Here is a 24242-nt window from a genome sequence, read left to right on the forward strand (position 1 = left end):
CAAACATCAGATGCAGCTCCAGAAGGCAGCATGGGATGCCAGAATGTGCTTTGCTTGGCAGCAGCTGCTTGTGAGGGCCTGGGATAAAGAAAATCATTGTTTTGCACCCAACATGATGTGATGGGTGATGATGTCTGAGCATGGGAGGAGGCTGTGTGCACGTGCCATCCAGAGCATTTCCCCTTTGGATTTCCCCTCCTTTTTGGAATAACACGTGGGCTTGACTTTGATTTAAGTCCAAATGAGGGCATGATCCAAGTTGTGACTGGGTCATGTTACAGAGGCGTCAGATATGTATCAAGGACTCTTAAAGGTGGAGCTTAACAATTTGTGTGCAAGCGAGCATACCCCTCAGCCAGCATGTCGTCTTTCTAAACCCTGCCAGGGTGGTTTTGCAGATAAAAATGCCTTGTAGCTCAGATGGTGGCTTGCTTAAATGATACAACACAGACATTCAATTTTAAGAAGCTGGAGCTTTATTTTTGGAATCCTACAATGTGTACAGAATTTAAAAAGCCTAAAGCTATAATGTTTTACTGCTCCTTTGATAAAATTTATATTTAATCATATCTTAAAAACTGTTCTCATTCTGCCACTTGATGTTACCAACCAAGCGGAACCCATCAATGCAACACTATCTATCAACCCTTCTTATATTTCATTCTCCTACAACTCCTCTTTAATGGTACATACGTTAATGAATTACAGTGGTGTTTCTGTGAAGTACAAATGAAAACTGTGCTCAAACCAAGGGCGGGACTGTTACCCATAAGCTCCGTGTTACCCAGTTGGAGCCAAAATGCTGGATCTGACCCATTTACATCACTGAATCTCCAATTTGCAGATAATTATCCCTGCCATTTCTTTTGAAGCTCAGTTTTCCAAAAGTTGTAATGAGTGGCCATTCTCAGTTGCTTTTAGATCTTCATCTAAAACTTTTCTTTAACATATTTTAGGAAACCTTTCCAGGTGGGAGTATTATGTGTGCAACTGTTGTCAGCCAGGGCTGATAAGGATGAGCAACCACTGGTAGCTTGGCTGAACTTTCAGTGGTGCCCCTTTGCTGCTGGCAGTTATAGGATTACGTACAGATTTGTGCAGTGAGATACATGTCTCTTTATCAAATTTGTCTCTTTAAAACGGTAGTTAGACTAATTAAAGTCTCTGCTAAACTCTCCCTGCAGCTACACCTGTTAAATCTGCTGCTGTAATGTTGTTGGATGTGTGTCTGGAGGTAGACAATGGCCTTTGGCAATGTGTTGTTCGTGTTCCTTGTGGCATGAATGAGTTAAACACATTTCTCTCCATTTTTTTTCAGAACTGAAACATGTCCAGCAAAGTTGGTGGTCTCCTTAAGAAATCCAAACTCTCTGCTGACCAAGTGAAAACACACATGTGCATGTATCAGGCATATACATAATCTTGGCTGAAAATCAGCATCAGTGACAATTTCACTCAGTGAAATCTTAATTTTGATCCCCACTCTTAAAAATCATGTTTGTGTCAGGAATTTTACTCAGAAGACCTTTTAGCTTCTTAGTATTAGGCTGACTTCACAAGTTGTTAGTAATTTTCCTTTACAATATGAAGACACTCTATTTTTATTCCCATATAATTTTGAATTAAGATTCACATTTATTCACAGTCATATGCCAGAAGGATTTTTTTCTGTTTCCTTCCCTTTTTCTCAGAGGTATCCGGCATGGACCACTGCTCCACTGCTGCTAAAAAGACACCAGACTAAATGAACCATCGGCAATTGCAGATGCCAATATCATTCCTTTAAATAGAAATGATTTGTTCTTACTCTAGATAAACACATAAGTAGAAGTCTAGTCATTTCATTTCTGCCTCTTTTCCTGGAGGGCCGGGGGATCTCCCAGTGCTGTCTGTTCTTTTCCTCTGAGTTTTGCAGGCAGGGGAATCTCATGCAAGCTTCAGCTCCACATCCTCTGAAGAGAAAACATTAAAGTCAGCACTTGACTGCACTGAATTTTACAGGATTTTCTCCCAAGTATGATATTGATATCTTTTAAGTGAATGGAGTAATTGAGGAATCTTTCTTTAAATTATTGACTGGGTGTCTGGAGAAGAAATGAATGAGAAATATCTTTATCCCCAATAAAGATTTAGGTGCACTGAATTAATCTTGTTTCTGATGTGACCCTTTTGAGTATTATTTAGGACGAGCTTTTCCATGCTAAGCCTGTGGGGAGATTGTGTGCGTGTGAGGGAGGAAGGATAGCCTAAATTTTGGTGCAAGGCACCTGAGAGATTTTCCATGTTTCTAAATCTTTCCTCTCTTAAAACAGGAGACAGAAGCAGGAGGAGGGAGATGAAGAAAAGACATCATAACTTGACATCGCCATGCTTTTCTGTTTGTGGTCTGCTAGGATTTGGCAATAACATTTATGCTGTTTCAGAGAAAAGATAGGGGGTGAACAGCTGGAGGAGAAGTCCACACAAAGGCTTTAACATCAGCAGGAGCAGAGCCCCAGGAGGGTCCTGGACAGGCCAGCAGTGTCAGTGTGTCGGCTCGGGGACATCTCTGGTCTGAACACACCCGTCGGGGATGTGTGTGCTGCTTGGAGGGGCTGGGAAAGCCACAAAGCATCTCAGCTCACTTCCAGACTTATTTTTTAGACAGCCTGGATTTGTTTTGGAGGGAAAAAAAGGTAAGGGGAAACATATAAATAGTTCTGTGTGAAGAATGTTTGAAGTCACATATGCTGTGATGGCTTTTCTTCCAGTAATGTCTCTTTGCATCGTTTAAGAAAAAGAAGGGGACTTAAAGTATCTGTTTTTCTGTAAATGCAAAAATGATTTTTTTGCATTGATTTTTTTCTTTGATACAAATTTGATCACTTTTGTAAGGTTTAAATGATTTGGTCTGCAGAATATGTTCCCTTTCTAAGAACAACAAATGGAAATAATTTGCTGATAGCTTTTGAATATTTTCCTGAAATAATTTTCCTGTTTTGTTTTGTTTTGCCCCTCATGTGCCACTAGAGATCAGCATATTTTTAGATATTTAAGCAATCATTATGTCAACAGAGGGGCTTAAAAAGGGATACAGCATGACTATCGAGTAGGCAAATTACTCATGACTGGTAAAACAAAACAAATAAAAGTCAGGCCTGAAGGCATTCAGAGAGCAACTTTTTTGCATCTAGTCTTCATATTCCCCTGTTTTTTCAGAGGTTTGGGGCATCTCTTTCTTTCCATCATATTAGTTTTATTTGCCCCCAAAACCTAGGGTCAAAATGGCACCAAAATTAGCGTGAATGAGAGTGAACACACCTAAATTCATTCTTGTTTTAATGTAGCAATGATTTAGTATACACATCTTCAAGACCAGAAAAACAGCAGGATCTTCTCAAGCTTCCAGATTGTTACATGAAAATAAAATAAATATAGGGTTTAAAATTTTATCAATTTCTGGTCATGTGAAGCCTGTCCCCTTTTCCAAATCATCTAAGCTTTCTTTTTCATATCTAAGAGAGCCTGGGAGATTTGCAGATGAGGCACCTACCTTTGAAGTTCTCCCTTCTCTAAGGGTGTGCAGAGTGTGCGCACATGCTCACTCCACTGGTCAGCCTTCAAGGTCATTAATGTTTGGGAACTGTCAGTCGAAGAAGAGCTAATCACTTGCTCCAATTTTGGGACGTTTCTCACACTGAAAAGTTTATTGATTGTGCATTCTACTCTTGCACCGGATTTTACTGTTTTTTTGCACATGGGATGATGGTGGCCACCAGTTTTCATCTGTCCTCCTACCCTGAGGCAAGCATGACACGACCCATGAAGTGCTTGCTTACACTTCACAGTCCCAAATATGCCATGGCTTTGCCAACTTTTCAGCTTAAATTTTACGGGCACTGAACTATTTCTGCAAACCCCAGGGGGACAGCCTCATCCCGTGCTGAAGGTCGCATTCATCATGGCTGCGAGAAGGGAGCAGGAATGAGGTGGCCAAACCACGGTAAGGATGCGGCATGGACGTGGGGTGCAGGCAGTCCCACCTGGTCTTGGGCAGCAATTCCCAGCCATCCGTGTTTCTACAAATTTCAGTCACACTGTCCTTGTCTGAGGTTTCTACCTCAGTATGAATGAAACATGATAAATGAGCATTTGCACATTCCAATAACTGTGTTTTTCTTAAGAGTATTCTGAGAAAGGCTGATTTTGTCAGCACAGCCTACAGTGGGTTTCTTGCTTAAAAACAGCAGCACCAATGTCAGAGGTTAGAGAGATTTGCACTGCTTTGAAATATGCAGTTTTGAGATGAAATTAGTGTATTAAATTTCAAAGTTAGTTGTAAATTCTTGCATTAAATATTTTTATTTTTTCTCAAGACCAAACGTAGTTCTATTTTCAAAAGTTTCATGGTGAGGCTTTTCTGTAATATCCACAGCACTAATTTACTGGGAACTTTAAGTAGAAAAAGCTATTATTATTTGATTTAGGATTTTATCAATGAGATTATGATCCAAATCCTGAATCCATGGATACCCTGCAAATAAACCTTGGAGTTTCAGTGATTGTTCATAAAAGCAAATGTAAGCAAGGGACAGATAAAAATGTTAACATGTAGATATTCAGAAAAATCTTTATTCCCCTCTACTTTTTTAACTAATTGAAGAAGTTAATTTCAAGCAAAGACATTCAATGTTCATTTGAATAAAACAATTTCTTATACTAACAAGAAAATTCAAGTAAAGGTAATGGTTGTAACTTGTTCTGAGTCCTTGTAAAAAGAAGTGGAAAGGAAATATTGATTGTTCAATACTAATGAAAAAGAAAAAAACAGAAGGAGGAGTTTTCACAAAGATCTGTTTACCCAATTTTTGGTGTTATTAGAGAAATAGCTCACAAGGTGGGGAAAACTGCCTGGCTGAGTGAACAGAACTCAGTTCTGTCGAAGTCCAGGCAGGTCCCATGTCAAGCACAACGATGCAACAGGGCCTGTAAAAAAAGTGTGTGCACATGGAGGGAGAAAAGGGGATTGCCTGGGTGATGGAAAGCTTTGGCAAATGGCTTTTCAGCAGCTAGACAGTTGCTTGTAAATCTGGCTTGTCTTAAGCTGAATTTTTTGTCACAGAAGGGAAGAAACCAACACCCTTCATTAGCCTTGTAAATCCTGGCCTAGAAAACCCCAGGGAGCTTGCTCCCAAGAAAAGGAAGCCTCTGCACAATAACTGCACGTTTTCAATCAGTCCTCTTGATCCCTGCTCTTGCTTATTCCCAAGAATCTGCCAAGTCTGTTGAACTTCCTCATAGTGACCCTCCCATTTAATTCATGGGCCATTTTGTATTTACAGAGAGGTCAATAAAAGCTTTCCAGAGCTGCAAGCCTCTCTGTAATGGTTGTCCTGAGCAATACAGCCTGAAGAGCCCCAACAGGAAATTGGTAAAGCAGCAGCCAATTTCCTCTTGCTCTTTTACTGCCTTTTGGTCTTCCTGCTCTGTTCATATCCCCACTGCTGAATTATTCTAGAAATGGTGGGATATTTCTAGCACCACATATGGAAGAGAGCTCATATCATTTGCAGAATTTTATGCGAGGTTAATCAAATATCAGGTTTGTTTAATTAATAGTAGTTGTTAGGTTAAAGCTCATGACCTGTCATGAAATTCAGTTTCTGTTCTGATTCTGTTTCTGGCATGCTGTGTGACTTTGGAAAAGATGTTTTACTGATCTTTTGTTAAATTTAAAGTTAAAAAAACCTTGCTTAAAATGTGGACAATGTCTGTATATGTTCCAGACTGTGGTTTACAGGCTCTTTGAAATCTTTGGGTGCAGAGAGTGATGCAGTGTGGTGACAGCCCTGAACCTCTGCCCTCTGCTCCCATGACTGAACACATAAAAAAATACTGCTTTTTTTTAGAGAGTGGGAGGATGGTATTGGGAAACATTTTAGGTTCGCAAAGCTGTTTCACAAAGGCTGCATCTACATCACAATAACTTATTGCAGCAGATCTGTATCATGGAATTGTTGGCCCTGAGTACCAGATGTCCACAATAAAAGCATTTCCAGGGTGCTCACTTCAGATGATGGTGAGCCTGGTGCTGCAAAATCCAATCTGGACTGGCTGGAACATATCTTCTGGTTTAGTTTCACCCTGAAGAGATTTAGTCTGTGTGTTCCATGATGTCTGTGTGATGCTAACCCAGTCAGGGAAGTGGGACACCTGGGAGGTGGCCTTCAAAAGCACGCTTCCAACCCAAACTCCATCAATTGCATCGATGCACAAAGGGACTTTCTGTGCTGTGCTCTGTGGCACAGCAACTGCCGCGCCCTGTGTCCCGGGAGAAGAACACAGAGCACTAATTTAGATGCCTGAGCTACCTCTGCAGTGCCTGGGGAGTGTTTAGCATCTCGGAAAGCCCTAGTTACCTGTGACAGCAAAGGTCCTGAGTGCCCAAACTAATCAATGGGAAATGCGGATGCTAGAGGCACCTAAATCCCACACCTCCCCAGCCTTACTTGTGACTCACAGCCTTAGCCCTTTGTCTGAGCTAGCTATCTACATACCATCTCCCCCCAGAAAAGCCAAATACAGGAAGAGAAGACCAAAGAGCTGGTAGTGGCTGTGTGCTGCTTCCTATGATAACATAATGCTCACAGCGCAAATTTTGATCGCAGCTCTTGTAACTTTTCTGTATTTTCTTAAATGACATGTTAATGTAAAATAAGAGAAAGTCCTTGAATTTGCTAAAGGTCTCCTTTCTCTCAAGAAAATTCCCTAATTGCTTATAAGCTAGTATTTCTAGCTCTAAGAATATTATTATTTTCGGATAAGCAGAGCATTTACAGCAAAAGGCACTTGTTTTTATCCCAAATAACAGAAACAATCACTCCAGAAGTTAGAGAGAAATAGACTCTGCTTTTTCCCTAGTTGATGTGAACCCTTTGCATACCAGGAGGTGTTCCTCCCTACCTGGGCTTGGGAAGGATAATTCTGCCATTCTGTGTTTTCCAGCCTTCTGGCTTTGCTACCATTGCTTCCCAGATATAGACATGGATGGGGGCTTCCAGTTCAGGGCATCTTGATATGATGTAGGGACTTAGTGTGAGTTCAAAGCTATACTCAAAACCAAAAATGACCAAAATTAGAATTTTGAAGACCGCAGTATCCATTAAGGATTAAGCAGGTAGACAGAAAGTTTAAAATCCACCATTAGACTTGGTGATAGCAAACACCCTGCTACAACCACGTCCATGTTGTGTCCTATTAGTCAAAATGCTATCCTTGCAGTTGCTCAGGACATAGACATTGCTGTAGAGACAATGTTGGAAGAAAGGATGTCACAGATAATGACTTGTCCTCAGATTTTTTACACTGTTTTCTCAGTATTTTCAGTTTCTTTTTAGACTATGACATTTTTCATTTAATATAGGAATAATAATTGTTAAAAAATTAGATTAAATTAGGACTATCAAAGAAAAATATATTGTGGGAGCAGTGCCGTTTATATTAATTATGCTTTGTGTATGGATATAATACAGGCTTGTATATGAAGGTTTTCTGCAGCATTTAAGGCCACTAGTCCTTTGGCTCTGACTTTTCAAGCCTGAGAAGAAAACAGAAATCTGAATAATTGTGCTTGTGATTCTCTGAATTTATTCACTTATGGAAAGAAACTAAGCACAATCAAGTCTCTCATGTGGAGAAGATTGCAGTCATAAACTCTAAAATGATAGGATTACCTGTCTTGTATCATATTATCTTTTGTGCTAGTTACGTATTGTTTCAAAGCTACAAAAATAACAGCTCCTCTGTCTGAAATATTTTTCTTAGCTTTGCCTCTTGGTCATAAAATGTAATCGGATACTTTTTTCTTGAAAGGTTTCTTGTAGGTTTTAGCTGTTCTTTAAGTTACACACTTCAGTCTTAAGTTTGATTTTTGTCAGTTAACCTCACACCTCAAATACAGATTTTTCTCTCCAGGCTACCACTTTGATTCTTCTAGTCAATCCCAAACTTAGCAAAACTATGGATGTGCATATTCTTTTTTTTTTTTTATTTTTTTTTCCCCTTCCATAATTATCAAGTTTATTCTTTTTTTTTTTTTTTTTTTTCCCTTCTCCCCTTCAGGATCTTTCTGGCAAGCATTGCACTCTCCTGGGTTTCAATGCTGTGAGAATTACAATTCATCCAGAGTTCAAGCCTTTGGTTAAGACAATGTCCTCAGGGTTATGAGGCATGTTAAATGGCAGAAGAAAAAGCTACTGTTCTGGTTCTTATGTTCAGCTGCATTGTATCAGGTGTGTTGTGGAATATCTAATCCTGTCGTACTTAGACATCCAGACCTTGACTCCAAAGAGATCACTTTTGCCACCAGCTGGAGTTTGTGGGCTTTCCCTTTGGCCCTGGCCAGGCAGAAGCATCAGGACCTCACATGCAATCACAAACATGTTGTAGGAGTACCACAACTTGGTTTCAGGTCAATTATTTCATCTTTTTTCTCTTTAAGGAAATGATTGGAGCATGACTCAGTCTGCTGCTAATCCTGGCTCTACGTGAGATCAATCCCTCTGTAAAGGCAGGCCTAGCACCTCCCACAGCTCTGCTTCTTGACGTGGTGCATGCGGGTTTTAGTGGTCTCTAATGAAAGGATTTTTTTTTTCTTCTTTTTATTTTGTTCCTTGAGGCTGAAACACTTTACAGAAGCACCCCTTGATGCCTGGAAACAAAAAAAAAAAAAAACCAAAAAAAAAAAGAAAAAAAGAAAAAAAGAAAAGCAATTTCTACTAAGCTAGCAGCTTGCTTACCTCATGGATTTCCAGGGAGACTAGAGAGATGAACAGATATTTGGAGGCCACGCCACACATTTTCCTCACCACCCACATCTCCCTACGTCAGCGTGGTACCACCAAGGACCCTTGGGACCCTGTTTGCAGTGACATCCCCCAGACGTGAGGCCCTGGGACCACCACAGCCTCTGGTCGAGGAAGCCCCTGAGGAGCTGGGGTTCAGCAAGCTTTGTGTCTCAGGTTTCCAGGCAGGACAGGCCTTTCCTACTGCTTTTTAAGGAAACATTCTGATATATTTTCTCCCTTTGTGGGAAATGTCAACATTTATGAAATGGGAGCAAAATGTTTCAATTTTTTATAGACTGAAAAGATTAAGCTTTTCCCCATAATCAAATGAATTTGAGTGAAAAAGAGCGGTTGTCCGTAGTGCTGCATGAAGAAAGCCATCGGTGTGTTCCCTGCAGTCCTACCTTGTTATTAGAGTATGCATTGGAATCTGAGGTGTATCTTTATAGGTTCATATTTCCACGACCTCCAGTATCCTTTCTCTCATTTATTATTTTATGGTGTTACTTGGATATGACTACAATTCTAGTGGCACTTTAAAAAACTATTGCTTGTGTAGGCTCCAACTGCAGCTAAACCGGTGTTCTCAACATTGCGTCTCAGACACAACAAGGACAAATAAAGAAATGCAAAGAGCATCACAAAACACTGTTTATTGCTATTTTCAGTGGTGGTGAGTACTCCAAATGAATCCCTCTACAGCTGAACTTTTGCACAGGTGATACTGTTGGGACGTCAGCAGGCCACAGTCACTCAGCTCATTTTTGTATCTGAATCCCTAAAAAAAAAAGAACACCCAGACTTTTAAGGCGGAATTCATTTTAAACAAATATTTGTGTCTTATATTGCAGCTTTAAAATAATCACTGTCCAGTGGTAAGTGATACAACATGGCATACTGAAAAGCATTTCCAAATTCATTGGAATGTGATCACTAAGGAGTTCATTTTCTGCAAGCTCTTAAAATACAGCCATGTAGTAAAAAACGCTTTATTTCATTGTCTGGCTGTTCTGCCAAGTCCCTTCCTTCCTGGAATGTTTATTAAATTTAGTTTCATGTGGTCTGTAAATATATATATACATACGTATACACATACATATATGTTCTTCTCTTCCCTCAGAAGGCTGGGTGGGCTGCCAGTTACATCCTAGTTTGGGGGGAATTGGTACTTGTGCTAGAATTTTATCTACATGCTAAGATGTGACAAAACAAGTTTGCTCTCCCTGTGGGAGGTTTGTCCTCCCTGTCAATGACTGAATCTAGATTATGTAGCTTGTGCTGATCAAAATACACCATTTTTTCCCCACTATAATTATTATTGTTTTTTTCTTTTTATTATTATTTTTATTATTTTTTAACCAAAAGCACACAGTATTGACTTGATGATTCCAACGCAGCTGTCTGGCAGTGTTAATGATCTCTGCTTGCTCACAACATACTACAAGCATTAGACCATGGTGAAAATAACAGTACAAGCTTGGTGCAACCTTTGAATAAATCGTCACTCTCTTAGTCACTGTGAACTGCATTTGGAGCAAATATTGTTTTCTGAATGTTAGAAACAAAATAATCATCTTCTTCTCTTCTCTTCTCTTCTCTTCTCTTCTCTTCTCTTCTCTTCTCTTCTCTTCTCTTCTCTTCTCTTCTCTTCTCTTCTCTTCTCTTCTCTTCTCTTCTCTTCTCTTCTCTTCTCTTCTCTTCTCTTCTCTTCTCTTCTCTTCTCTTCTCTTCTCTTCTCTTCTCTTCTCTTCTCTTCTCTTCTCTTTCTCTTCTCTTCTCTTCTCTTCTCTTCTCTTCTCTTCTCTTCTCTTCTCTTCTCTTCTCTTCTCTTCTCTTCTCTTCTCTTCTCTTCTCTTCTCTTCTCTTCTCTTCTCTTCTCTTCTCTTCTCTTCTCTTCTCTTCTCTTCTCTTCTCTTCTCTTCTCTTTCTATTCTTTCACAAACTTTTCATCTCTCTGAATATTGTGCCCATCAAGACCTTTTTTTGTCTTCCATAGCTAGATAATTGATTCCCTATTGTTTCCATATGCTTAATGATGGTTCTGTAAGATCCTTGCTTGTTACATCAGAAAATTGAATAAAAAATTCCTTTGTGCTGACAGCTTCATTGTAGTCAGTGTTCAAAATATCAAAGGATGAATGCTAAATGTTCATAATGTAAAGTGTCAAGAGTGCAATCTGGGATAATAGAATACATGTCTTGCAAACTTGCACTTTAATATGGCAAACTACTTGGTCAGCAAGCAAATTAATTCATTTATGATTTGATATTATTGCAAGTAGTGGGTCAGCTTTTGCAGGCAGCTCTGTCTGCAGCTGAATTTTGCTACCACGCAGTCTCTTCTGTATTTGTAGATGCCTACCAGAAAATGAGTGTGTGGTCTTAGTGTAAGGATATGATTTCCGTGGCTACTCTTGTATGTATCAGTTCACTGATTTATTTTTTTTTTTAATAAACATTTTTTTTTTTTTTCAGTACATGTTTACTGTTTAAAGAGAGAAAAAAAAACTTGCTGTAATTATCTGCTTATCCCTTTTAAATACCAATTGTTGTACAGTCTGAATTGACTGTGCAGATGTTTAAAACATGAACAGATGAATACAGTGAAATGTTGTCAATGGTGTGTTGTCTCCCACAGTTCCACAAAGAAACTTGAACATATTTTCTGGCAGAGCTGCTCATTTTCCCAGGGCAGATATTTGCAAGCCTACCTCTGTAGCTTGTGAATATCAAAATGAATGGCAAATATTAACCTCTGAGAGCTAAAACAATGTGAAAAATTACAAAAGTAAATGTTAGCAGAAATATCTGTTACACAGGCAAAGAGAGAGACGGCACTGAAAGGATTTATGTTATTTTTTGAGTCTTGGCTTACGCACGAAAGTTGTGAATCTTTCTATTGAAAGAAAAGTAAAGTCCAATTTTTCAAAAGTAGCCTTGAAGTTTTGTTTTTCAGAGTTCAGTGACCTGATTGAAAAAGCAGCTCTCTGTAAAAATAATTATGGAAGAAAAAAAAAAAAAAAAAAGAAAATATTTGATGTGCTGTAAAAGTTACAACTGCAAACAGATTTTCATTCTCTTGTACAAAAAAAAAAAAATAAAAGGAACCACACATACAAAAAAATAATAAAAAAAAAAAGCAAAGAGGAGAATAACAGACTTTATTTATCACTTTCTTAAAGAAAAAACAAAACAAAACAAAACCTTGGTAATCCTTTTAAAGTGGTTAACTGTGTCCTCCTTGTCGTCTTTCATTGATACTATTTATGAAGAATACACAACTGTAACTTACTGTTATTGTTTATTATTATAAATTTACTGTTGATAATAACCCGTAGATATCAAGGTCCTCAGAAATACTACAATGGGGCTAAATTAGCCATTGTTAAAGCCAAGGCCCGCAAGTGTAATAGTTTGGATGTGTTTGCTAAAAAGATGATTAAAAGGAGAGCAGAGGCACTGGTTCATGTGGTTTGAGATCTGAAAGTCTTGGCTTTCAGGTGTGGTGTGAATCTGATTTGGACATCTCTCAGATAAATACTTGTTTCATCACTGCCCTGGCTTTAAGTGAATTTCAGCAGAATTTGATGTCTATTTTGCAGAAGAATCTCAGGTCCCTTACAGTTGTTGAGATGCTTTTTGCTTTCACAAAAATATTACCAAAGTGAAGCTCGCTGCTTTCCTGCGTCCTGCGGGCATAAAGTACAACATGTCTCTGACAAAACCCTTCTCAGTACATTTCAAATGTAGAGCTGGGTTAGCCCAGCTGCTGAAATTCCCACAAGACAGAAAAGGAGCTGGAGAGGTGAACTTGTAGCCCCTTGACAGCACTGTCATCTACACATGCTACCTGCTGCTTCTTTACGGGCAATCCGGTGGTCTTCCTGCCACGGACGTCTCAGTGTCATCCATTTCCTTTGTCCCATCCCAGAAGTAGCATCAGCAGAAATATACTGGAAGATCACACTGGGCTGGTAGCCAAAGCAGATTTATGTCTTTGGTATTTTTTTTTTCTTTTTTTTTTCTTCTCGTGAGCTGCCTTTGATTTAAAGATCAGCTTTTTTTTCATGGATGAGGTGTTGATCTAGGGACCAGGGCTTGGCAGTGGGCTCCTGCTGACTGGTCTTTGGCAGGATGTTTGGCCCTAATTCTATTCATGCATTGGGTATTCGGCTGTTTAAAACCCATTTGGTGCTCTCTTCTCCTTAGGAATTGCCACTGAGCAAGATCTGGATTTATTTATTTTCTAATAAATGATAAAGGAGGTGATGCAGAATGTCAGCTCACTGTCACAGTAACACCAGTCTATGGATGCCACCTGCATTCAGTGGTGATCAGGACAACTCTTGTGAGAAGTCATAGCCAGATTTGGGCTCAAATGGTTTTACATTGGTTTAGTGAGTGCTAATTACATTGCCAGGTAATACCTATTTGCAGAAAAAAATCACATTTATTCCACTGGCTTGTTGCTAAAGTTGTGAAAACTGACTGAAGGATAAATCTAACTTTTGCCTTCAGTATTTTATTGAAGTAAATATATTAAGGTAACACTTGTGATTCCCAAAGCGAAAACCTTAAGCAATGAGTTGCTTAAAGCAGCTCTTAGCATTTATTACTAATGCCTCCACACCTACAAAAGTTCAGCTGTATTATGTCCCAGCACTTTTTTGGTTGCTTGTTCTTTTTTTTTTTTTTTTTTATCATTAACATCAATCACACACTCAATATTTAATATTAATTAGCACGGCTTGTATATTTACCTTCCCTTTGTGCTCGCCCCCGTGGCACACAGAGGCGCAGTGCATCCTTCCCCAGCTGCCAGCCAGGCAGCAGGAGCCAAGTGCATTAGCAGCCCCCGGGGACGGGAACCCCCAGGAATTCCCCAGACCCCATCTCTCAGAACTTTCCTGGGGAAGCAGAAGGCCCAGTAGCAAGCACCGGGTGCCTTCAGCTCATTTCGCTCAGCAGCCAAAGCAGACCAACACGAGGCATCGTTGTTCTTCAGACAGCAAAGAAATTATAGACCTACAGGTTGCTTTCTTAGCTCTTTTAGATGCTTACGCCTTAGCTAAATTTATAACAAACATTTATTCACAATTATGCTGTGGACTATTAGTAATTTTTATTTTATTTTATTATTTTTTCTCAGACCTGTGCCAGGTGGTGCTGCCCTGGGCAATGTGGGGCACCCACAGCCAGGACCGAAGCTGCTGTCCCTGCTCCAAAGATGGTGCTGCAAGAATCACTATTGACAGAGACTTCTGCAAACCACCCAAAAGCCCATTCGAGATGTCTGTTATAAACACAGTTCAAACAACATCGCACAAGAAATGTTATAAATATTTTAAAATGGCTTCTTAAAATTAGGGATTGCCTACTGAAGGCAGTCATTAGTGTAGGTTTCATTGGTGTAGCAGACTGGAACAAGTTATCTAGTTATGAACTAATTTAAATTATATCCATTAAAATATCCTTTTTACATAAAACAGGGGGCATTGGGGTTATAAAATAGACTGGGGCTTAAAGTGTAAGCTAATAAATATCTAATAAGTTGCAGTGCATATTTAAATTGATACGACATACAATATATTGAGTAAATACTGCAGTGAAGACTCTGAACGGCCCTTGACCAGCCCTTGAAGCAGCTGTAGAGTAGTGCCTGGAACATTTTATTGTGCGTTTTTCAGGTCTTGGCATGACATGACCCCTCATCGGTCCTGCTGCTCCTCCAAAAGCACAGTGCTCAAGCCAGCCACTACCTGAGTGCACGTGTTCGGACTCTGTTTTACCAGGTAATTCATTAATGGGTCCTCTGCACACCTTAGGTGGCTCATATCCATTATCCGCACTTAATAGTTTAGCCTAAGGATGTCTCTCAACATAAATAATCTTCCGTAATACTTTGATAGCATAGTTGTATTTCTTTTTATAGTAAATGGAAATTAGCTAAAAGCCTTTGCCCAGATTTGGAATCGCATGTCATATGGAAGACCAGATAAAGAATCTGCTGAGTTTTTTTTTTTTTTTTTTTAAAGGAGGATATATTATCCCACCAGTGCGATATCTCCCACACAGGCAGAAATTCATCCAACACGTGTTCAAGTAATTTTCTCTCTCTGACTTTTAGCTGGCCACGTAGACTTTTAAACTACCCGTGCTGCTTTAAATGTAGTTTTAAATTGCACCTAATATTTGGTGGGTAATTCTTTAAAGCTGTTAGCACCTATTCACAGTGTAAGTAGGGGGATTTTTCTTTTTCATGTGAGCCTTCTGGGATGTTAAAGGATCCAAGACTGGGGATGCAATCTCAATCCAGAACTGATCTTTGCAGTTTCCTGCAAGGGTGAAATGGGAAATGTAAAATATTACTTTATTAAAAATTGCTCAAAACACATCTTCCTTGTTAAATATGCAGAGCTATTCAAATATATTACCTTTCTGGGAACAGTAACAATACTCTGTTTGCCTGAATTACTATTTCCAGTACTTCTTTTACTGCTAAGGTAAAATTAGGATTTCAGAAGAACAAATTAATTTCTACATTTTCTGAAGACCCAAAAATGAACATCCACGAACTGCAAAGGGGTAAGAGGCTTCTGTTATTTAGTGTGAACACAGGACTCCCTTGCATGTGACCATGTTTTTTTTAAAAAAAAATGGCTAAAAAGTTAGTAAACACACCACCTTTGCAGTTACAAAAGCCAGCAGTCTGTGGCTGGTGGTATCATGTCATACTTATTGTGAAGAAATTTCTGTACCAGCCACCAACACCAAGGCAAAAACTGAAACTTACATTCTTCATACCTTATAAAATGTAACTGTGTCTTTGACACACATACTTAAAGTATTTATAATATTACAGTTATCTCTTACAATTTAAATCAATTTGGAACCACTTACAAGACAAAGTCCAAACATGCCTGAATTTCTTCCAGGATGCTTTTACAAACTATGTTTTCTATGCAAATAATTTATTCTACAATTTTCTCAGTGAAATTAATTCCACATACCCTACCTGCTAATGAGAGCCCACCAAATATTTTGCTATCGCACGCACTCATTAGCTTGTTTTCATTTGCAGGGAGCAATCAACATCTGCCAAGCAGCTAGCATACCAAAGCTGCCATTAGTATTTCCTGAATCTAACTGTTTCTATTTCTTCCTCACCTCCAAAGGACAATCCTGCACAGCAGGTATCTTAGCATTAATATTGCTGGGGAATAGTTGCCTTCTGCAAGAGTACTCTGGACCCGAAACCAAAACCTCCTGTCTTTCTGCTAAATGATTGAAGAATACCTTGTAAATCATTTACCTCTCCCTGCTGCTGGTTTTCTGTTGATAGTGTTTACTCTGCTTCCAACATGATGGCAAAGTTAAATTTTCATTTTGCTGAAAAAGAACAAAATACGGTGAGCCTTTTTGCTCGTTATTGCCTGATCTTTCTGGAGTGAGCTGTTTCCCAATCCCATGCATCACAGATGTCCTGTCAGGGCTCATATACACCCAGTGAAGTATTTGCATCCCCGTGCCTGCTGATAGAGTGAGCATGTTTGTCTACAAAGTGCTTTTAAATGAACTAATACATGATTCATGCAGGCTCCTTTGAGCAGAACACCAATCTGTCTGGACACAGTTTGCTGTAGGCTTGACAACAAGAGCATTTCTCTAGGTGAGACGGGTGCAAGAGACCTTTCGGAAGGAAGGTGGGGAGCAAGCGGCCGTCATGGCCCCACTGAGCAGCTGGGGCATGCAGGGGTTCCCCACAGGGCAGGAGCAAACCCCACTTTTGTCTGAGATGTTCTTCATACCGTCTCTCTCTGGGTGTGGGTGACACGAGCTGCACAGAGGCTGTATCTGCTCAGTCATGCTTGAGCAGGAGCGGATAGTGCACTACCTTTATTATTTATACAGGGATACAACAAGATTCTTTGCAGTCAAAGAGAAGAAAAAAAAAAAAAGGAAAAAAAAAGGAAAAAAAAAAAGATTGATCCCAAGTATACTGTTTCCTATTGAACTAAATAGATTTTTAATCGAGTCACTGCTCCTTTGGGTAATTGACTTAACAGTGTGGGCAAATTAATTTCAGATAAACCATAGCTGGGATTTTCCAAGGAGCACAAGGGTGCTAAGGAGTCAGCTCCAGTGCAGTGAGAGCAGGGCAAATATCTTAATTCCTCTGGCTTCCCGGGCACAGCGCTGCCCAGATGTTTAAACCTGGCGCTGAATTTGGAAGCTTTTATGTTAGTGAAACTCCCACTGAAGTCAGTCAAAACACTGATTCAGAAAGGACGGCAGAAATCGGTTCAAAAAAATCCCAAGTGCTTGCAAATGTGTTATGCACACATAACCTCCTCCCCTCGTTTAATAACCTAATCTAAATGTTGCTCTGCGCAATGCATTATTGTTCAAGTCTTTCTGTGAGATTTGGCACAATTACCTCCTTTTGGATCTTATCTGGGAAGCAAAGCCTTTGAAACAAGTTTATTTTCCGGTGACCCAACCAGAACCCCACTCTAGTGGTGAAAGATTGGTGAGGAAAACTAGCATCGTGCTGCGGTTCCAGAATACCCGCTTCTCTCGTCTAAAGCTCCACTTACATTAAAGCTCTTTCTACAAAGGGCACTGCAAAAGCAGGGAACTTGGAACACTTTTTACTCTTATTCAGGTCAGAAATAGGCAGAAAAAAAAAATGCACTGTGACTTGTTCTGGCAGGATTGTTTTGGGTTTTCCCAAATTCAGAGCCTCAGCAAGACAAGGAAAGCCACACTCGCTTGTCCGTGGGGCAGCAAGTTGTGCTACAGCAGCCAGAGGTGGTGTCTGCAGGCCCCTTGGGTTTGGTTTTGCTCAGAGACAGGAGACTGCACACATTTACCTTCCTCCAACATCAAATCTATTAAATCCTACATCTTTTACATAGGGCACAGTACCTATATTAATGCATAGAAGCAACACTCCTTCCAATATTTTTTAAGGAAATGAAAACTGTACATTTTAAGAATCTGTAGCTGCTTTTCATTGCTGAAAAATTATATTCTGTGAATTGAATACAATAAAAATACCATTATTATTAAAGAAATTCTATTGTATGGAAAGAACTCGCGTTACATTCTTTGGTGCCTTATTCATGCAACTTCAGTAATTAAAGAGAAGATCAACTAACTATTAAAAGGAAATTATTCCTCAGCTGCCAGTTGCAACCCTTGTGAAATCAAGGAATGTGACAAATAGTACTGTTGGTATTATTTACATGTCATGAATGGGTAAGTATATATCTACATTGTTTTTTCTCTTCTAAAATAAATCTTAAGATATTTGTAGTGATTTCTAATAGAAAATGCAATATTTTACCCCTGTGCAGCTGTTTGCAGAGCTGGTCAATTGCAAATATACTGGTCATATTTTTTTCTGTTATTCTCATATCTCCTGTAAACCTGGTTGGTTTTATTGGCGTATGCTGAGTTATCATCCCAAAGTTTGATTTCCAGTGGACAGGGTTCTGCTGCTGGTGGAAAAGAAGATGTGGCTGGCTGAAGTAGTGCTGGGCACTGGCTGCCCCATGGCCAGGAAGGCTCAGCTCAGATTGGTGAAGACAGATTGGACAACTGGAAATAGAGAAAAATGACTGGAAGAAACAGATATACTCCTGCCAGTGGAGAGGCAGCCAACTTCTTTCTGTTTTTTTTTTTTTTTTTTTTTTTTTTAGTCCTTCATTAGAAGATTATTTGCAATAGCCCTCATGAAGAGGAATTTGGCCAGTCCAGGTGAGAGCCTGTGTACCTTTCCCAGGTTTCTCCAAGAATGGAGTGGAAAGTCAGAGTAGACGAAGGAAACGTTTTTCTCTTTGCTGCTCCTTTCCTCCTTGTTTGGTTATTTGTCTTGTGTCATCACCTGGGATGCAGGAGCCAACCTTCTTAGCAGAGTGCTATGCCAACTCAAATATTTTTCTTTTTCCCAAAGAAGTATATTAATATGATATTTAATAGTTTCTAGAAATTGTCATGTAGGAGGAGGGAGGGGTTACCCACAAAACCTCTTGACTACTAAAGGGAATTTGGGATATTAACATAAATTTTTAAAAAATATATTAACCACATGGTTTAGCTGTTTTCCTTCCCTTCCTTTGTAAGTAATATAAAATTAAACACTATTTTAAAAGAGCTTTCTTTTTCCCCTGTTGCTTAGCTCATTGCCCTCAAAACTTTGAACTCTACTTAGCTGTTAATTATTCTGCAGTGACAGACTCATACGAGCTCTTCTTGCTGTTCTGGTCCATTAATTTCTTTCTCAAAACACGGCACCTGCCGAACCCCGCTCCCTGCCGTTTCCCATCCTTCCTCAAACACGGCGCCGAGCCCTGGCTGCTGCTCAGGAGGTCCATCCAGACTCCTCAGCCCAGCAAAAACAGGAGCTGAGGAAATATAAAGGGTACTTGGGGCTGCTGAGATGCAAGCTGGGCTGCCAAGGGCAAACTGGGGCACTGCAAAACATACCTGAAGGGGAATAGAGTTCCTTTCTACTCCTGCTTAATGCCCATGTTATTTCAGAACAAGCCTGTTGAAATTAGGGGACTTATCCTGGCTTAACACCAGTGTAACTGAGAGCAGAATCTGGCCCCCTGCTCTTGGCATGACTACTTTTTTTTGGCAGATTTGGCCACTAATGCTCTCAGTAGGTTTCAAGCTTACATTTAATGGCATTACATTTATTTTAATATTTTTTAAATAGCTAGTGTAAATTGATTCCACTAAAAAAAAAAAAAAAATCCCTTTACCTACCAACGTTCATTTGTATTTCAAATGGCCCATTACATTTTCACTAACAATCATTAGAGCTGTGTGAGCTTATTGAAGCTTGGTCTTGGACTGAAACTGTAAAAACTGCCGGGTCTGGATTTTTTTGCAATGCTGAAAATAGCACTAGAAAAAGGTTTTTTATATTATAGTACATGACTACGTAACCTAAAATACAGTTAAGACATGGTGAAGAAATATGCTGCATTATTTTTTTAGGTCCTCCAGTGGAAAATATGGGCATAGCTTGGATCAACTCTGAAAAGCCAATCCATATACTGACACTAAATCTTTCAGATACAGCCACAGCCCCTCAGTGCGATTGCAGTTTCTATGACAAGAATTTGGTTCAAAACTTTGAGAAGCCATAAGGTGAAAATATTTGAAGCATGAAAACAAGGCAAAACAAAGCAAATGATCCTAAATGGCAGGCTCAAGACACGTCCATCACAGTAGAAGACCACACGCCCCTGGCTGTGGCAATGGTTTCTGCAGCAGGATGGAGATGCTGGGTCCTGGAGGTAAGTGGAGAGGAGATGGAGCTCTGCAGCCTCACCTGGGCCAGGGGTGACACCTGAGTCCTTCAGGCCTCTGGGAACAGGGCTATTTCTTGAGGAAAGAGGACCATCTCTCCATTTCCCATGTCTTAATGGAGGGTGAGACATCCCCTGCTCTGCTGGCAAATTCTTGCATACTGCTAATCTTACCTGTAATAATTTTTACTGTTGATACAAATAAATAAAACAAGAGTATTAATATGGATATTTAGCCTTCTACCTTGTTCAGAAGATGTGCTGCTATGCTCAGTCATGGTAATACAGTAAAGCAACATGGGAAAATATACAGCAATCTGGATTGCCTCATAACCTAGATCCATCTGAAACATAAGTTTAAGATGGCCAAACATGAAGTCGTGTACTAGGCCACAGCTATATAGTACTGAGCAGTTTAGGATGGGTGTGACATGGTGGTCTCTGAGCTGGGCTGTTAGCTAAAGCAACGTGAGCAGACGCTTGAAGGGATAATAAAGGGTTTTTGCCGTGTGCTGTTAGTTAATTCTGCCAGCTCCACTGCTGCCCCTTCTGGGCTCCGTTCCTTGCCGTGTGCTGCTCATCTTCATTACCTACGTGTACATGTACAAGATCTCTAATTACCCTTCTTGCTCTGCTAGTCTGCCTAAGACTTCGTACCCTGTAATGTGAGACAAAATAAGATTGTTTTTTATTTTCTTTTTTATTTGTTTTTCAAATACTCTCAGCTTTCTTAGTATTGAACTGATCCTATTTCTGTGCCAGTTCAAGCCATTCTGAGTTTCATCACTCTTGCTTTTATTTTCTCCTTGCGAGCCTCCCCCCATATTGTGCCATTGGCAGGTTCCATCCTTTTACATGGCTTCTTCCAGGTCATTGATACTAGAGTGAATAATGCTGTCCTGACATTGATCTTGTTGTGCTCCAGTAGTCACTAAGAACAAACAATATTAGGTTATAGCATTGATTTCATGGATTTCAATTTTTTCCCAATCATGTTCTTGTTAAGCACCTTGTAAAATACATCATGTCACATGCTCATCTCTTCTGTTTCGTGGCAAAACGAATCCAACACAGGCAATCGCTTTCATACTGGGAAAATTTGTCCTCCCCAGTGCCAAGGAGTTAGCAGTGTTTAATTCAGTCCTATGCTCTGGGGAAACTTAAGGGCAGCCTATAGCATTCAGTACAATATTTCAAATTATCATAATTTGCGAGCAACTGGACAAGCTGGCTACTGAAAATGGGTATCACGATCTAATAAAAACCTAATAAAACTTTCAAAGTCACTCTGGAGCTCTCAGGGGAGCATTATGCAATCCTGCCACTGCGGCAGGAGCCCATCTCCTTCCAGCTAATCCGCTGTGAAAGCGAGGTGCAGGCACGGCCGGGCATGCCTAAACGGCTTTTCATGTCCTCGCCGGCAAGAACTTTTTTGGATGAGCTCCGGACTCTTTTGGTAGGCATGTAAGTCACTACCAATACTTTTCAAAGTGGCTGTGCTGTGGTTTGCTGAGAGAGGAGATAATACGGCCATGAGGCTGAGGATGTACAAACACAGACATAATGTCATTTAAGTGCTCTTCCTAATTATTTTATATATTAATGCACTGTCGTCACTGCTTGCCAGGTAATCTTTCATACGGAGCTACAAGGATGTCAAAGCAAATTGTGCTGCTTCCTTCAGTGCATGGTTTAGAAGAGTCCATTTTGGCAAAACAATGACTCCACTACCTGCAAGTATAATGAAACAGAAATGACAACCAGATAACCACGTTGTCGATACACGTACTGTTTGTAAAATTATTGTTTAGAAAAGTGGTGCTTTCAAAATATAGTGGGTACTGTGGGGAAGAGGCTCACATACGTGTACTTGGAAAGCCACTCATCCTGTTTTTGGTGTTCCTCAATGGAAAGTGTTACATAAAGGGTCATATATATATGTATATATATCCTAAAAAATCAAACTTAGCACTCTTAATGGTATGGTTTGCTCACTGGAAGATTTCAATATTCTCAGGCACAGGAATTCAACATTTCTGACTGTTCTTAATAGATTTGGTGAGCCCTGAAATCTGTGCCGTCCTGACCCTATGTAATGTCCAGTACATTGAGGTGAGCTGAGGCTGCCTGGGCACACAGATCGGTGTACATAATCACTGCCAAGGAGACGGCCGTAATAATTCTTATCTTCCTTAATCTTATGTAAATTTGGAGTTCCTGGATTTAAGTCAACAGAACTGCAGTGTGTAGAGATTAAACATAGGCATCTGACTCTACCTTTATCTATTCTCATAAGAAAACCTGGTGTAAAAAATTGTAAAGTTGAGACTGGTAATGGAGATAAAAAAAAGCCTGTAGGATCTTGCAGAAAGGAACAACTTCACTATTTTTCTTACCCTTCATAATGCTGAGCAAAATATTTTAAAAATATTTTAGTGATATGATGGATGTAAACCATTTAAAAGTTTTATTGAGCTTTACTCTAGTGCAAATCTTAAAAATCCTATAGAAATTATATCAAGATTTTCAGTAAGGTTCCATGCAGTATTATGAGTAAATGTAAAATTGATTTCATATTGGAAATAGATGCTAGGCAGATTTTGCATATCGGGTAGAGGAATGAAATTACATTTATTGTTGTATTTTTTTTTCTTTTTTTTTTTTTTTTTTCTTAAAAAACAAAACAAAACAAAACACTTCAGCTCAGGTAATAATTGTACAGTCTATTATAATGATCCCAGGAGGTGCTTAACAGTACTGCAATTCTAAGTTTTTACACTTTTATTTTTCATTTGAAGAAAAACTTGTCACAATAAAAGTGATACATTAACAGAACATCACTTCCTTCTTTTTTTATTATGCATATTTAGATTATTTCCATGAAATTGCTTATCAAATCCCATAGGCTTTTAAAGATAACTGAACAGTTACCCATTTGTGTTAACTCTGGGATATTGTGCAAGAATTTGTGGTGGGACAATGAGAAGATAAAGCACACTCTGAGTTTAATATCTTTTTTTTTTTTTTTTTTTTTTTTTTTTTTTTTTTTTGCATCCAAGGGCCAGGTTTTTAAAGCTCTGTGAGGAAGAATGATCTGTGCCTCGGGTAGCATTCAAGACAACAGCATCCTCACAGCAGGAGTCAGATCCTCTGAGGGTCAACCATTCCTCTCAACTTCTCTCTCCACACTTGTAGGTAGTTAAGTACTTTAAAAAGCCTGATTCTGAGAGTTTTAAGCAGCGTTGTGAGATGGCCAACATCAGCAGATAGGCTTACCATAACCATGCCCCTTGTTATCGGGGCACAGAGTTTAGCGTGGAAATGCTACTTAGTTTTATGTTCCTTGACACATTCTGTAGTAAATCAAAATACACAAGATAATTTAGGGTACTGCTAAATTTTCTTTTCTCAAATAACAGAGCTAAGATTTCCCATTTTTTTTCCCCATTTTTTTTTTTTCTAGGTAGACTGAAATTTTTACTATCACCAGTCCATCACTCAATTCATGATACCATGTCCACGGCAGCCATAAAAGGAGAAACAACAGTGGGGAGCATCACATGCTGGCCCTTTGCATGAGCCTGAGTGACCATGACTGCTCTTGATTGAGGACTTGGAAAACCATGCGCACGGTGGAGAAAGGAACCCAGCCTGGGCTAGTTCAGTGAGGAATAGGCTGTGCTGCCCAAACTTCAGTCCCTAACATTGACTCCTGGAAGTAGTTTCCTTCTCTTGGGCTCCCTAGGGACGGTACCAGCAGGAGGATGCTGGGGGTGGACGCGATTGCTGGGATGAAGACAAAGCAGCATCTTGTGCCAGTCCCAGCACAGTGGGCAATGTTCGGGGCTGTCAGCTCAGCTGTGCCCAGCGCTTCCAGGACGAGCAGGCAAGACAGCTACAAGAGCACATTAAAGATTTAGGAAGAGGCACGGTGCTGTTTGTCTGCTGCAGCAGTCGCAGCCCCAACTTTGAGCACGCTCTGCCCCAAGACTCTCTCGCGGCACTGGACTGTGTCAGCGAATGGTGCCAGCTGAACTCATGCAGTAAAGAAGAGTGATTATACATCCTGTATGTAATCACGGAACATATGTTA

At 39.8% G+C, this 24242-nt stretch overlaps 1 long non-coding RNA gene across 2 annotated transcripts; it reads left to right on the plus strand.

Moving 5' to 3' along the window:
- Positions 1 to 1869: 1869 nt before the first annotated feature.
- Positions 1870 to 18926, plus strand: LOC110353262 (uncharacterized). 2 transcript variants are annotated; one of them, XR_011810186.1, is made up of 4 exons: positions 1870 to 2014; positions 2313 to 2675; positions 3500 to 3982; positions 13975 to 18926. It is a non-coding gene; the product is annotated as an uncharacterized lncRNA (long non-coding RNA). The 2 variants fall into 2 exon arrangements; XR_011810185.1 differs by having other exon boundaries at positions 3903 to 3982; positions 13975 to 18924.
- Positions 18927 to 24242: the final 5316 nt, after the last annotated feature.

This window comes from Anas platyrhynchos, chromosome 6 (genome assembly GCF_047663525.1).
Source record: "Anas platyrhynchos isolate ZD024472 breed Pekin duck chromosome 6, IASCAAS_PekinDuck_T2T, whole genome shotgun sequence".
Lineage (NCBI taxonomy): Eukaryota > Metazoa > Chordata > Aves > Anseriformes > Anatidae > Anas > Anas platyrhynchos.